The following is a 14,933-nucleotide window of genomic DNA, read 5'->3' on the forward strand; positions in this document are numbered from 1 at the left end:
TTTTTATTAATTTTTTGTCAGAAATTCTGGCTAAATTTTTCAAAATTGAGAATTTTTCATCAAAAGCAGCACGAATTAAGTTTCTTTAGTCCAGTTTGATTGAATTTACAGGAAGTACAGACCCAAACACCACTAACAATCTTTTAAGACTAAGAATGGGGCTTTTTATACTTCAAATTCCGTTGGGAGTGCTCTGTAATTAAAACTTTGCGGTTTTTTGCTAAATTTTATCATCGATCATCACAAAAGCAGCATCTACTTTTGTGTTTTTAACTAAAAAATATCAATATCTCGAACATTTGAATAATTAAGTGTTCCTAACAGACAAACAGCATTAGCAGGGCTAGTTTTGAACCAATCTTGGACTGTTATAATCCAAAAATAAATCGGATCGTAATCAGTCGTGCTTTTTTATTTATAAAAAAATCCTTCTTTTCTACATTAATTAAATAACAGAACATTTCAAACCAACGGTCACTAATGATAGGTCCAATTGGGTTCCTGAATAGCTCCACATTTGGTATATCAAGTCGATTACTTGAAGGCTTATGGTTGTTTTGACTTTTAAAAGTAATTGATTTTTAAACAATAAATGACTTTTCGAACTTTGCCTTTATTTTGCTCTTATTTTTGTCAACTTGTAGCTTATTGTCAGCAATGAAAGAATGCTTCTTCATTTTATTGAAATCAAATTCAATTTTTATTTGGGTTTTACGTCTTAAGTTATGTTTCTCCGGCTTTGATATTAACAGATTTCACATTTTTTTGAAAATTTTTTTAGGTACTTGCCCATTTTTCACGTTTTCTAGTTTTGTCACTTTATCACGTTATTGGCTCTACTTTCTCGAAGATATTAATTGAATTTTTTTTTAATTTTGTCTTAACAGTTCTTTTTACTTTGTCTTTTTAGTCGTATGGAAATTCCAGTACAATGTTTCATTTGGGTTTCATTCACGGTTTCATTGGCTTTCCATGGAAGAATAGTTGATCCGAGATTCTGATATTAGTAGATAGCTGATGGATTTCATGACTCTGAAAATAATTGTTTTATAAAACAAAAAGAGACACTTTGTAGCTTCGCAATTTTGCTCTTTTGTTGTCTGTTTATTATCTAGTCTCGTTACTTGCAATTCAAATATGACAATATTGTTGACAGAGGTAGGTATCAAGAGGGATTGATGTCACACAATCTAATGTTTTCAAAGAATTCGTTGACTTTACTGGCTTGTAAACGGAAAAAAAAATAAATTAATTTTTGATTTTTGTCATGTTTGACGTTCTTTTTGTAGTCGTAAGACATATTCTGGATACTTTCATTTCTCAAGGACTTGCCTTGTAAGAATAAACGAAACCATTTAATTGTTTTATTCTGTAATTAAAGGCGTTCATGTCTTTGGAAACATTCTTTTCAAAAAAAAATAAAGTGTTACTTAACATTGCATTTTTTTTGTTTTTTTTTCTACTTGTTACCTAGCTTCATTTATGAAAGGATACATAATGCAGAATCGGTGCTCGCACAAAGTGCAATCAAACATTTTTTTGATGGCCATAGTATGGCTTTACGGTTTCGAAAGCGTTTTCTGCCAAATTTTAATTGATTTTTTGTTTGTTGTCTTTTTGCTGTTCTTTTTGTAACCGCATAAAAAACTAAAAACCGACAGTTCTTAATTCCTTTTACAGAAAACTGGGTAATCGTACACCTATGGGACATTTTAATTGATTTATAATAATTTTCATTACTTTGAAATTAATTGTTTTAAAAAATAAGCGAAATTTACAACTTTTCTGATTTTGTTTATTATTGTCTAATTGTTACCAAGCGTTTTTATTTAGTAGATCCACATTTTTCTGGTGAATTAAAGTTATTTTTGTCTGATATCAGTTTTATCTGACGCTATTTTGACTTTGTTATTAAGTTTTGTTTTATAAAGGGGACATGAAGTTTTTGATGTAATTAATTTTTATTGTTGATGTTGTTTGATTTTGCTGTTCGTCTTGACTCGCTTTCTTAATATTTGCACATCTCATCGATCTAATGCACTAATTTTCAGTCCACCACTGAGTTGTTTGCTTTGGAGGCTATCTTTTCGTTCATACACCAATTTTTAAAAAAAAATACTTGAAACTTTGGGTTTTTCCATGTTCCTCATTTGGTAGACAATCAAGCCAAAATTGTAGATGAGCGGGGTCGGAATCTTATGTGCAATTGCAAATTACCGAGTCACCTTGTTGTTTATAGTTCTCAAAGTAACATTTTGGCACGTTTCATGATTCCTAATATGTCTTCAAGATCTGGGTTAAATCGCATGAACGAATTTATTGAATTCAAAATACATGATACAGTAACAGTTTCACAGCTGATAAGGTAACATAAATTACCAGGTTCAGGCCTCGATTTATAGGCATATTAGGAAAATCTTTAAAATCTAGTGGGTAAGGCCTTTATTGACATCAATTCCATGGTCTATATTCCTACTTAAAACCGAAAAAACGGTTTCGTTTGTCAAGCTAAATTCTTTTCAAGAGATTTTTGAGTCGAGCATGATCTTTTATCGGGCGGAGAGTTACCTTTTTAATATGAGAGATAAAGACAATTCAAGTGTCAAGCATGGTCTTGTAAGGGGGGAGCATAAATCTTTCAATAGATTTGCTTTCCTGTCAATATAGAGATCAAGAAGCGTATTTGCTGACTACGTCACAAGTATCGTCACCTGCAATAAAATTTTGCGATAAACTTGTGAACCAAAAAAGCAGACTCATAAACATTTTTTTCCGTGACTCACACTTCAATAGCCAGGCTGAATAATAAAATTCATTTTTTTAGCCCAGAAGAAGTCCGGCACATAAATTTGGGTCGAACTAAGTTCCAGCGTGGAAAAATTAGCCAGGCAAAGGTCGAACATAATGAATTGGGCTGAGTGAAAATCTAGCGTGAAGAACTGGAGCCCAGTATCAGCCAAAAATGTAAATTTTTGTCGAACAAGAAATAAGTGCGAAAAATTTGAGTCGAGTCAAGTTCCAAGTCTGCACAAAAATTGATCTAAAGTTGTTTCATAGTTTATTTGTTTATTGAGCTGTAAAGCCGGGTGGCCACTTAAAATGACCATAGAAATAGACTTTTTGACCTTCACATAGAATCAACTCACTTCTGCTAGACTGCTGGATCTATGCACGCGCTCAGATATTATGCCATTGTCAAAAACGGAAGTCTTCCTACTCCTTCTCCATAGAATGACAACTTCTCCAGGTGTTTCGGGTGAGGTGTCATTGCTGTAAATTGCTAAAAAATTAATTGCATTGAAGGCGATAAATGGCTGCAAGAATTGCTGTTATTAGAGTTGAATTAGGTGAAGAGTTGAATTAGGTGAAAACGGTCGAAAATAAAGAGGAAAAACCGCTGAAACATTGCTGCAATAATGTAGAGTCGTTTTCTGGGAGCATTTTTAAGATTCATCGCCATCACGACAACAATCGATTGAAGATGCTGGCACTTAATGGCCAGTAATCTTTTGTAATACAAATATTTCCAACTGCTGATTTCAACCTTCATCTCCTCTTATATTTTTTATGACCGAATTTTGTTTTTTTATTGACCCTTCAATTAAAATTTAGCCAGTTAAGGATCAAATTCAGAATTTGGGTCACGCACCTCGTCAAAACTGAACTTTAACACCCCCCCCCCCCCCGCAACCGGAGTCTTTAATTGTCAAATCATATTACACTTGCAGTAGAGTAGTAAGAGTTTTCGACGTGTTGAATTATGGGTCTTTACAAACAATGACCCCCGCCCCGAGTTTAATGGTCATTCAACGTATACCTGTCCGCAATTACCATAAATTTACCATAATGGGGGTCACATAATTTCGTGAGCGGGGGTCTATAGAAGGAAAGAGCTGATAACCTTTATCAATTTGCTATTCATTAGAAACAGCTATGCAAATCTGTAGTGAAAACAAAACGAGGTCTGGGGTGATTTTAATTCTTTAATTCTTTATGTCTGTTCAAATACTCTTAATTAACAGAAGTTTCGTTAACTGAGAAAGTTTCAACTACATTTTACATAAACAGAAGAACTTTCATAAACTCTTAGTAATCTCGAAATGGACTCGACGCAGAGTCTCGTTGAAATGCTGTTCACAACATCAATTCAGTACTTAAGATTCTTGATTAGTTTGTGCCGACGCCATCCCAAATTTGTTTCGACAAATATTTTACTCTTGCTCACCTTCTCAACCCTGTTTATCGCCATATTTACAAATGAGCCCCACAACTTACTTAACAGCCTAAGAACGGACAATAAAAATGATGATAGAATTAAACTTGTCGACTATGATCTGACACCAACTCAGTTAGAATGGGTTTTGTTGAACTGCGGACTCTATGCGTGTGTTGAGGACATATGCTACTGCCAATATAGGAACAAGTTTCCTTCAACCTCTCCTCCGTAGAAAGACACCTTTTTGGGTGCTTTAAACTCACAATCAAAGCCCCCTTGACCCTGAAAAACTGGATCATAATTTCTTGACAAAAAATGCGAAACCCAAGGTGGGCCGCATTACCAGGGTTCTTCGCCATAGAAATTTGGTAGAAAGTGAATCCCCCTTCCCGCCCCACACCTTGGATTTAAACGTCTTTTCATAAAGTCAGACCCTCGACATGGTCTATGATATGACATTTTAATCTTTTACAATTGGATGAACGGTGCCCTTGTTGAGATAAAATTTAATCAAGCAAGATCTTCACCGTTCATCTATACAACTGTTTATGATCGCCTCTTGTTAGGGTAAGCAAACTTAATCAGTGCAGAAATGAGAATTAGTTTATTCACAAGTTATTAGTAAATATCGAGTTAAGTTGACGGAAACAATTTCTCAAATCAGAGTCACCATTTCTTGGCAACAAGCGATCAACACTTGTCGTAATTCTGGACTCCCAAATGCTGAATTGATAAAGCCACTACAATTTACAGAAGGCGCAGGAGTGTTTGAAACATACCGGAATCTCGTGAACTTTCTGAAAGCCAACCAAAAAACTATTGACCATTTATGGAGTGGTCTCTCTCGCGAAAAGGATGTTAGTCAACACTATTATTACCTATCAAAAACAATCAAGGAACCGAAATTTACTTTACACCGCAGAGGTATACCCCAAAATTTCCGCCTTAGTAAAATTCGCTCGGAAATTAGATACATAAAATGAACGAAATTAGGAGACATCCTTTGTATCAAATTTTCGGAAAAGGGGTTCAGCCAATTTTGCGAAACAAAAGAACTTTTAAAATAGGTTACAAGTCTTGTAGCACGTTTCCGCTCAATTTAGGTATCTATTATTCGCATTAAAAGTATCTCTAATAATCAATTCAGCCTAATTAAAAACGCGGATTTTGAGCAAGCAAAATTGATTTAATTTTCTGTCAAAGCTCTAAAGTGATTTAAACACAAAAAACTTTAAAGACAGAGTCGAGAAGCCGAGCCATCGGTTTTTTTCCAAAAAATCCCTCGCTCAAAAAAGGGCTTGTATACCAATGCTGGACTGGCAAACTCAGGGGCACTATAAGTAGGCGCACTGATGTAGAAACCAAGCGGATTTTGTTAACAAAGAAGGGAAAATCGACCCGAAAATCCGACAAATATCATCAAAATTTATTGAGGGATTTTTCAGAAACAAGGCAATTTTTTTGGTTTTTAATTCACTGAACAAAAAAATTTAGGTTGCAAACTAATCAAAAATGATTTCTGTTGTAATTCGGTGGGCGAATTACATGTCTTTAGAATTTGAACACCGAAGTCAAGTTTGAAATGTTTCTCAAAATTCGTCTCTTATTTAAAATAAATGATGAGACCCTATGGGTTAAGGAGTTGTAGAGTGTTGCTCGTACTATTTTCGTAGTATCTCCTCTCCAAAAGGAATGTATTAAAGCAAAAATTTTTGCTGCGGGGTAATTACTTGAAAAATTGGTGCATCAGAAAGTAAAGTTCGGAAACGCAAAAATTTTGTCTAATTTTTATGAAAAATGCCTTCTTATTTATTGACTATTGGGTCTAGGTGCTTCAAAGTTCTAAGAGAAACGTGTGTCAGACTATTTTCGGCTATGATGTAAAGAACTTTAGGATTAGTGTTAAATAAAGTCAAGTTTTGCTATTTGGTCCGATGTTTCTCAAAATTCGTCCTTTACTTAAAAAATATGATGTGACCCTATGGGTCAAGGAGTTGTAGAATGTTGCTCATACTCTCTTCGTAGTATCTCACATTCAAATGATTTGTAATTAACGAAAAATTTTTGCTTTGGGGTCAATACTTGAAAAATTGGTACATTAGAAAATTGAAGATCGGAAACGCAAAAAAATCGTCTGTTTTTTAAGTAAAATGCCTTATTATTTGTCGACTATTGGGTGTAGGTTGTTCAAAGTTGTAAGAGAAACGCGTGTCAGGTTAATTTTGGCTATGATTATAATAAAACTGAGCTTAGGGTTTTATAAAGTCAAGTTTTGCTATTTGGTCCGACATTTCTCAAAATTCGTCCCCTACTTAAAAAATATGATCTGACCCTATGGGTCAAGGAGTTGTAGAATGTTGCTCATACTCTCTTCGTAGTATCTCCCAATCAAATGGATTTTGATTAATCAAAAATTTTTACTTTGGGGTCAATACTTGAAAAATTGGTACATTAGAAAAGTGAAGATCGGAAACGCAAAAAAATCTTCTGTTTTTTGTGTAAAATGCCTTCTTATTTATCGACTATTGGTTCTAGGCGGTTCAAAGTGATATAACAAACGTGTGACAAGCTAAAGTTGGCCCTGATTTAAAGAATTTGAAGATTAGTGATTTATGAAGTCAAGTTTTGCGATTTCGTCCAATGTTTCTCAAATTTCGTCTCTTAGTTAAAAAATATGATGTGACCCTATGGGTCAAGTAGTTGTAGAATGTTGCTCATACTCTTTCCGCAGTATCTCCCAATCAAATGGATTTTGATTAATCAAAAATTTTTACTTTGAGGTCAATACTTGAAAAATTGGTACAATAGAAAAGTGAAGATCGGAAACGCAAAAAAATCTTCTGTTTTTTATGTAAAATGCCTTCTTATTTATCGACTATTGGTTCTAGGCGGTTCAAAGTGATTTAACAAACGTGTGACAAGCTAATGTTGGCCTTGATTTAAAGAATTTGAAGATTAGTGATTTATGAAATCAGGTTTTGCGATTTCGTCCAATGTTTCTCAAATTTCGTCTCTTAGTTAAAAAATATGATGTGACCCTATGGGACAAGGAGTTGTAGAATGTTGCTCATACTCTTTCCGTAGTATCTCCCAATCAAATGGATTTTGATTAATCAAAAATTTTTAATGTGGGGTCAATACTTAAAAAATTGGTACATTAGAAAAGTGAAGATCGGAAACGCAAAAAAATCTTCGGTTTTTTATGTAAAATGCCTTCTTATTTGTCGACTATTGGGTGTAGGTTGTTCAAAGTTGTAAGAGAAACGTGTGTCAGGATAAATTTGAATTTGATTATAAAAAAACTGAGATTAGGGTTATATAAAGTCAAGTTTTGCTATTTGGTCCGATGTTTCTCAAAATTCGTCCTTTACTTAAAAAATATGATGTGACCCTATGGGTCAAGGAGTTGTAGAATGTTGCTCATACTCTCTTCGTAGTATCTGACATTCAAAAGAAATGTAATTAACGAAAAATTTTTGCTTTGGGGTCAATACTTTAAAAATTGGTACATTAGAAAAGTGAAGATCAGAAACGCAAAAAAATCTTCTGTTTTTTATGTAAAATGCTTTCTTATTTGTCGACTATTGGGTGTAGGTTGTTCAAAGTTGTAAGAGAAACGTGTGTCAGGATAAATTTGGCTTTGATTATAAGAAAACTGAGATTAGGGTTATATAAAGTCAAGTTTTGCTATTTGGTCCGATTTTTCTCAAAATTCGTCCCTTACTTTTAAAATATGATGTGACCCAATGGGTCAAGGTGTTGTAGAACGTTGCTCATACTCTCTTCGTAGTATTTCACATTCAAATGAATTGTAAATAACGAAAAATTTTTGCTTTGGGGTCAATACTTGAAAAATTGGTACGTTAGAAAAGTGAAGATCGGAAACGCAAAAAAATCTTCTGTTTTTTATGTAAAATGCCTTCTTATTTATCGACTATTGGTTCTAGGCGGTTCAAAATGATATAGCAAACGTGTGACAAGCTAAAGATGGCCTTGATTTAAAGCATTTGAAGATTAGTGATTTATGAAGTCAAGTTTTGCGATTTCGTCCAATGTTTCTCAAATTTCGTCTCTTAGTTAAAAAATATGATGTGACCCTATGGGTCAAAGAGTTGTAGAATGTTGCTCATACTCTTTCCGTAGTATCTCCCAATCAAATGGATTTTGATTAATCAAAAATTTTTATTTTGGGGTCAATAATTGAAAAATTGGTACATTAGAAAACTGAAGATCGGAAACGCAAAAAAATCTTCTGTTTTTTTATGTAAAATGCCTTCTTATTTGTCGACTATTGGGTGTAGGTTGTTCAAAGTTGTAAGAGAAACGTGTGTCAGGATAAATTTGAATTTGATTATAAAAAAACTGAGATTAGGGTTATATAAAGTCAAGTTTTGCTATTTGGTCCGATGTTTCTCAAAATTCGTCCTTTACTTAAAAAATATGATGTGACCCTATGGGTCAAGGAGTTGTAGAATGTTGCTCATACTCTCTTCGTAGTATCTGACATTCAAAAGAAATGTAATTAACGAAAAATTTTTGCTTTGGGTCCAATACTTTAAAAATTGGTACATTAGAAAAGTGAAGATCAGAAACGCAAAAAAATCTTCTGTTTTTTATGTAAAATGCTTTCTTATTTGTCGACTATTGGGTGTAGGTTGTTCAAAGTTGTAAGAGAAACGTGTGTCAGGATAAATTTGGCTTTGATTATAAAAAAACTGAGATTAGGGTTATTTAAAGTCAAGTTTTGCTATTTGGTCCGATTTTTCTCAAAATTCGTCCCTTACTTTTAAAATATGATGTGACCCAATGGGTCAAGGTGTTGTAGAACGTTGCTCATACTCTCTTCGTAGTATTTCACATTCAAATGAATTGTAAATAACGAAAAATTTTTGCTTTGGGGTCAATACTTGAAAAATTGGTACGTTAGAAAAGTGAAGATCGGAAACGCAAAAAAATCTTCTGTTTTTTATGTAAAATGCCTTCTTATTTATCGACTATTGGTTCTAGGCGGTTCAAAATGATATAGCAAACGTGTGACAAGCTAAAGATGGCCTTGATTTAAAGCATTTGAAGATTAGTGATTTATGAAGTCAAGTTTTGCGATTTCGTCCAATGTTTCTCAAATTTCGTCTCTTAGTTAAAAAATATGATGTGACCCTATGGGTCAAAGAGTTGTAGAATGTTGCTCATACTCTTTCCGTAGTATCTCCCAATCAAATGGATTTTGATTAATCAAAAATTTTTATTTTGGGGTCAATAATTGAAAAATTGGTACATTAGAAAAGTGAAGATCGGAAACGCAAAAAAATCTTCTGTTTTTTTATGTAAAATGCCTTCTTATTTGTCGACTATTGGGTGTAGGTTGTTCAAAGTTGTAAGAGAAACGTGTGTCAGGATAAATTTGGCTTTGATTGCAAGAAAACTGAGATTAGGGTTATATAAAGTCAAGTTTTGCTATTTGGTCCGATGTTTCTCTAAATTCGTCCTTTACTTAAAAAATATGATGTGACCCTATGGGTCAAGGAGTTGTAGAATGCTGCTCATACTCTCTTCGTAGTATCTCACATTCAAATGAATTGTAATTAACGAAAAATTTTTGCTTTGGGGTCAATACTTGAAAAATTGGTACATTAGAAAAGTGAAGATCGGAAACGCAAAAAAATCTTCTGTTTTTTATGTAAAATGTCTTCTTATTTATCGACTATTGGTTCTAGGCGGTTCAAAGTGATATAACAAACGTGTGACAAGCTAAAGTTGGCCTTGATTTAAAGAATTTGAAGATTAGTGATTATTGAAGTCAATTTTTGCGATTTCGTCCAATTTTTCTCAAATTTCGTCTCTTAGTTAAAAAATATGATGTGACCCTATGGGTCAAGGAGTTGTAGAATGTTGCTCATACTCTTTCCGTAGTATCCCCAATCGATTGTATTTTGATTAATCAAAAATTTTTACTTTGGGGTCAATACTTGAAAAATTGGTACATTAGAAAAGTGAAGATCGGAAACGCAAAAAAAATCTTCTGCTTTTTATGGAAAATGCCTTTTTATTTGTCGACTATTGGGTGTAGGTTGTTCAAAGTTGTAAGAGAAACGTGTGTCAGGATAAATTTGGCTTTGATTATAAGAAAACTGAGATTAGGGTTATATAAAGTCAGTTTTGCTATTTGGTCCGATGTTTCTCAAAATTCGTCCTTTACTTAAAAAATATGATGTGACCCTATGGGTCAAGTAGTTGTTGAATGTTGCTCATACTCTCTTCGTAGTATCTGACATTCAAAAGAAATGTAATTAACGAAAAATTTTTGCTTTGGGGTTAATACTTTAAAAATTGGTACATTAGAAAAGTGAAAATCGGAAACGCAAAAAAATCGTCTGTTTTTTATGTAAAATGCCTTTTTATTTATCGACTATCGCTTCTAGGCGGTTCAAAGTGATATAGCAAACGTGTGACAAGCTAAAGTTGGCCTTGATTCAAAGAATTTGAAGATTAGTGATTTATGAAGTCAAGTTTTGCGATTTCGTCCAATGTTTCTCAAATTTCGTCTCTTAGTTAAAAAATATGATGTAACCCTATGGGTCAAGGAGTTGTAGAATTTTGCTCATACTCTTTCCTTAGTATCTCCCAATCAAATGGATTTTGATTAATCAAAAATTTTTACTTTGGTGTCAATACTTAAAAAATTGGTACATTAGAAAAGTGAAGATCGGAAACGCAAAAAAATCTTCTGTTTTTTATGTAAAATGCCTTCTTATTTGTCGACTATTGGGTGTAGGTTGTTCAAAGTTATAAGAGAAACGTGTGTCAGGTTAAATTTGGCTATGATTATAAGAAAACTGAGATTAGGGTTATATAAAGTCAAGATTTGCTATTTGGTCCGATTTTTCTCAAAATTCGTCCCTTACTTTAAAAATATGATGTGACCCAATGGGTCAAGGTGTTCTAGAATGTTGCTCATACTCTCTTCGTAGTATCTCAAATTCAAATGAATTTTAAATAACGAAAAATTTTTGCTTTGGGGTCAATACTTGAAAAATTCGAACATTAGAACAGTAAAGATCGGAAACGCAATAAAACGTCCGTTTTTTATGTAAAATGCCTTCTTATTTCTCGACTGTTGGGTCTAGGTGGTTCAAAGTTATATGAGGAACTTGTGGCAGGTTATATTTGTCTATTATTATAAGAAACTTGAGATTAGTGTTATATAGAGTCAAGTTTTGTTATTTCGTCCGATGTTTCTCAAAAATCCGTCTCTTTTTTTAAAAAATACGATGTCACCCTATGGGTCAAGGAGATGTAGAATATTGCTCAAGCTGTTTTCGTAGTGTCTCCTGTTCATATGGATTTCATTAAACAAAAATTCTTTGCTCTGTGGTCAATACTTGAAAAATCGGAACATTAGAAAAGTAAAGATCGGAAACGGAAAAAAATAGCCTATTTTAATGTAAAATGCCTTCTTTTTTCTCAACAATGGGTCTAGGTGGTTCAAAGTTATAAGAAAAACGTGTGTGAGCCTAAATTTGGCTATGAAGTAAAGAATTTTAAGAATAGTGTTATATGAAAACGAGTTTTGCAATTTCGGCCAATGTTTCTCAAAATTCGTCTCTTTTTTTTTTTAAAAAAAAATATGATGTCACCCTATGGGTCAAGGATTTGTAGAACGTTGCTCATGCTGTTTTCTTGTAGTATCGCCTATTCATATGGATTGATTGTATTAAACGAAAAATGTTTGCTATTGGGTCAATACATGAGAAATTGCAACATAACTTTAAGAATTGGTACATTAGAAAAGTGAAGATCGGAAACGCAAAAAAATCGTCTGTTTATTATGTAAAATGCCTTCTTATTTGTCGACTATTGGGTGTAGGTTGTTCAAAGTTATAAGAGAAACGTTTGTCAGGTTAAATTTGGCTATGATTTTAAGAAAACTGAGATTAGGGTTATATAAAGTCAAGATTTGCTATTTGGTCCGATGTTTCTCAAAATTCGTCCCTTACTTAAAAAATATGATGTGACCCAATGGGTCAAGGAGTTCTAGAATGTTGCTCATACTCTCTTCGTAGTATCTCAAATTCAAATGAATTTTAAATAACGAAAAATTTTTGCTTTGGGGTCAATACTTGAAAAATTCGAACATTAGAACAGTAAAGATCGGAAACGCAAAAAAACGTCCGTTTTTTATGTAAAATGCCTTCTTATTTCTCGACTATTGGGTTTAGGTGTTTCAAAAATATAAGAAAAACGTGTTTCAGGTTAAATTTGTCTATGATTATAAGAAACTTCAGATTAATGTTATATAAAGTCAGGTTTTGCAATTTTCTCTGTTGTTTCTCAAAAATCGTCTCTTATTTAAAAAATATGATGTGACCCTATGGGTCAAGGAGTTGTAGACTGTTGCTCATACTCTCTTCGTAGTATCTCACTGTTGGGTCTAGGTGGTTCAAAGTTATATGAGAAACTTGTGGCAGGTTAAATTTGTCTATTATTATAAGAAACTTGAGATTAGTGTTATATAGAATCAAGTTTTGCTATTTCGTCCGATGTTTCTCAAAAATCCGTCTCCTTTTTAAAAAATATGATGTCACCCTATGGGTCAAGGAGATGTAGAATGTTGCTCAAGCTGTTTTCGTAGTGTCTCCTGTTCATATGGATTTTATTAAACAAAAATTCTTTGCTCTGTGGTCAATACTTGAAAAATTGGAACATTAGAAAAGTAAAGATCGGAAACGGAAAAAAATCTTTTTTCTAATGTAAAATGCCTTGTTTTTTCTCAACAATTGGGTCTAGGTGGTTCAAAGTTATAACAAAAACGTGTGTGAGCCTAAATTTGGCTTTGAAGTAAAGAATTTTAAGATTAGTGTTATATGAAAACGAGTTTTACAATTTCGTCCAATGTTTCTCAAAATTCGTCTTTTCTTAAAAAAAAATATGATTTCACCCTATGGGTCGAGGATTTGTAGAATGTTGCTCAAGCTGTTTTCTCGTAGTATCTCCTATTCATATGGATGGATTGTATTAAACGAAAAATTTTTGCTCTTGGGTCAATACATGAGAAATTGCAACATTAGAAAAGTAAAGATCGGAAACGCAAAAAAATCGTCTGTTTTTCAAGTAAAATGCCCTCCTATTTCTTGACTGTTGGGTCTAGGTTGTTCAAAGTTATAGGAGAAAAGTGTGTCAGTTTAACTTTGTCTAAAATTTTAAGAAACTTGAGATTAATGTTATATAAAGTCAGGTTTTGCAATTTCGTCCGATGTTTCTCAAAATTCCTTCCTTATTTAAAAAAATAAGATGTGACCCTATGGGTCAAGGAGTTGTAGAACGTTGCTTCTACTATTTTTGTGGTATCTCCTATTCAAATGGATTTTTTCCAACATGAAATTATTGCATTAGGGTTAATTATTGTATAATTACTACAATAGAAATATAAAGTTCGAAACGCAAAAAATTCGTCAGCTTTTATGTAAAATGCCTTCGCATTTCTCCACTATTGGGTCTAGGTGCTTCAAAGTTTTAAGAGAAAACTTTGTCAGGCAAACATTGACTATGATGTGAAAAATTTAAGATAAGTGTTTTATAAAGTTTTGCAATTTCGTGCAATTCTTCTCAAAATTCCTCTCTTTTTTGAAAAATATGATGTGACCCTACGGGTCAAGGAGTCGTAGAATGTTGCTCATACTAATTTCGTAGTATCTCCTATTCAAATGGATTGTATTAAACCAAAAACTTTTGCTGTGGGGTCAAAAAGTGAAAATTTGCAACATTAGAAAAGTAAAGACCGGAAACAAAAAAAAATTGTGTTTTTTATGTAAAATGCCTTCTTTTTTCTCGACTATTGGGTCTAGGTGGTTCCAAGTTACAAGAGAAACGTGTGTGAGCCTAACTTTGGCTAAGCTGTTAAGCAATTTAAGATTAGTGTTATAAAAAGTCGAGTTTTGCAATTTCGTCCAATGTTTCTCAAAATTCGCCTCTTTTTTTAAAATATATGATGTCACCCTATGGGTCAAGGATTTGTAGAATGTTGCTCATGCTGTTTTCGTAACATCTCCTATTCATATGGATTGTTTTAAACGAAAAATTTTTGCTCTTGGGTCAGTACATGAAAACTTGGAACATTAGAAAAGTAAAGATCGGAAACGCAAAAAAATCGTCTGTTTTTTATGTAAAATGCCTTCTTATTTCTCGACTATTGGGTTTAGGTGTTTCAAAAATATAAGAAAAACGTGTTTCAGGTTAAATTTGTCTATGATTATAAGAAACTTCAGATTAATGTTATATAAAGTCAGGTTTTGCAATTTTCTCTGTTGTTTCTCAAAAATCGTCTCTTATTTAAAAAATATGATGTGACCCTATGGGTCAAGGAGTTGTAGACTGTTGCTCATACTCTCTTCGTAGTATCTCACATTCAAATGAATTGTAATTAACGAAAACTTTTTGCTTTGGGGTTAGAAAAGTAAAGTTCGGAAACGCAAAAATTTCCTCTATTTTTTATGTAAAAAGCCCTCTTTCTTCTCGACTATTTTGTCTAGGTGGTTCAAAGTTATAAAAAAACGTGTGTCAGGCTAACTGTGACTATGATGTAAAGGAATTTAAGATTAATGTTATATAAAGTCAAGTATTGCAATTTCGTCCAATGTTTCTCAAAATTCGGCTTTTAAGAATATGATGTGACCCTATGGGTCCGGGAGTAGTAGAATGTTGCTCATCCAATTTTCGTAGT

At 33.1% G+C, this 14,933-nt stretch overlaps 1 protein-coding gene across 1 annotated transcript in view; it reads left to right on the top strand.

Annotated features, from left to right (window-relative positions):
* Positions 1-4,884: 4,884 nt before the first annotated feature.
* The window catches only part of LOC142353363 (uncharacterized), a 62,310-nt gene continuing 52,261 nt past the window's right edge, over positions 4,885-14,933 (top strand). The window contains exon 1 of the mRNA XM_075405596.1: positions 4,885-5,073. The gene's annotated coding sequence lies outside the window, so the exon portion shown is untranslated. The remainder of the gene's footprint in view (positions 5,074-14,933) is intronic.

The sequence above is a fragment of the Convolutriloba macropyga genome, chromosome 14 (assembly GCF_964194025.1).
Source record: "Convolutriloba macropyga chromosome 14, txConMacr16.3, whole genome shotgun sequence".
Lineage (NCBI taxonomy): Eukaryota > Metazoa > Xenacoelomorpha > Acoela > Convolutidae > Convolutriloba > Convolutriloba macropyga.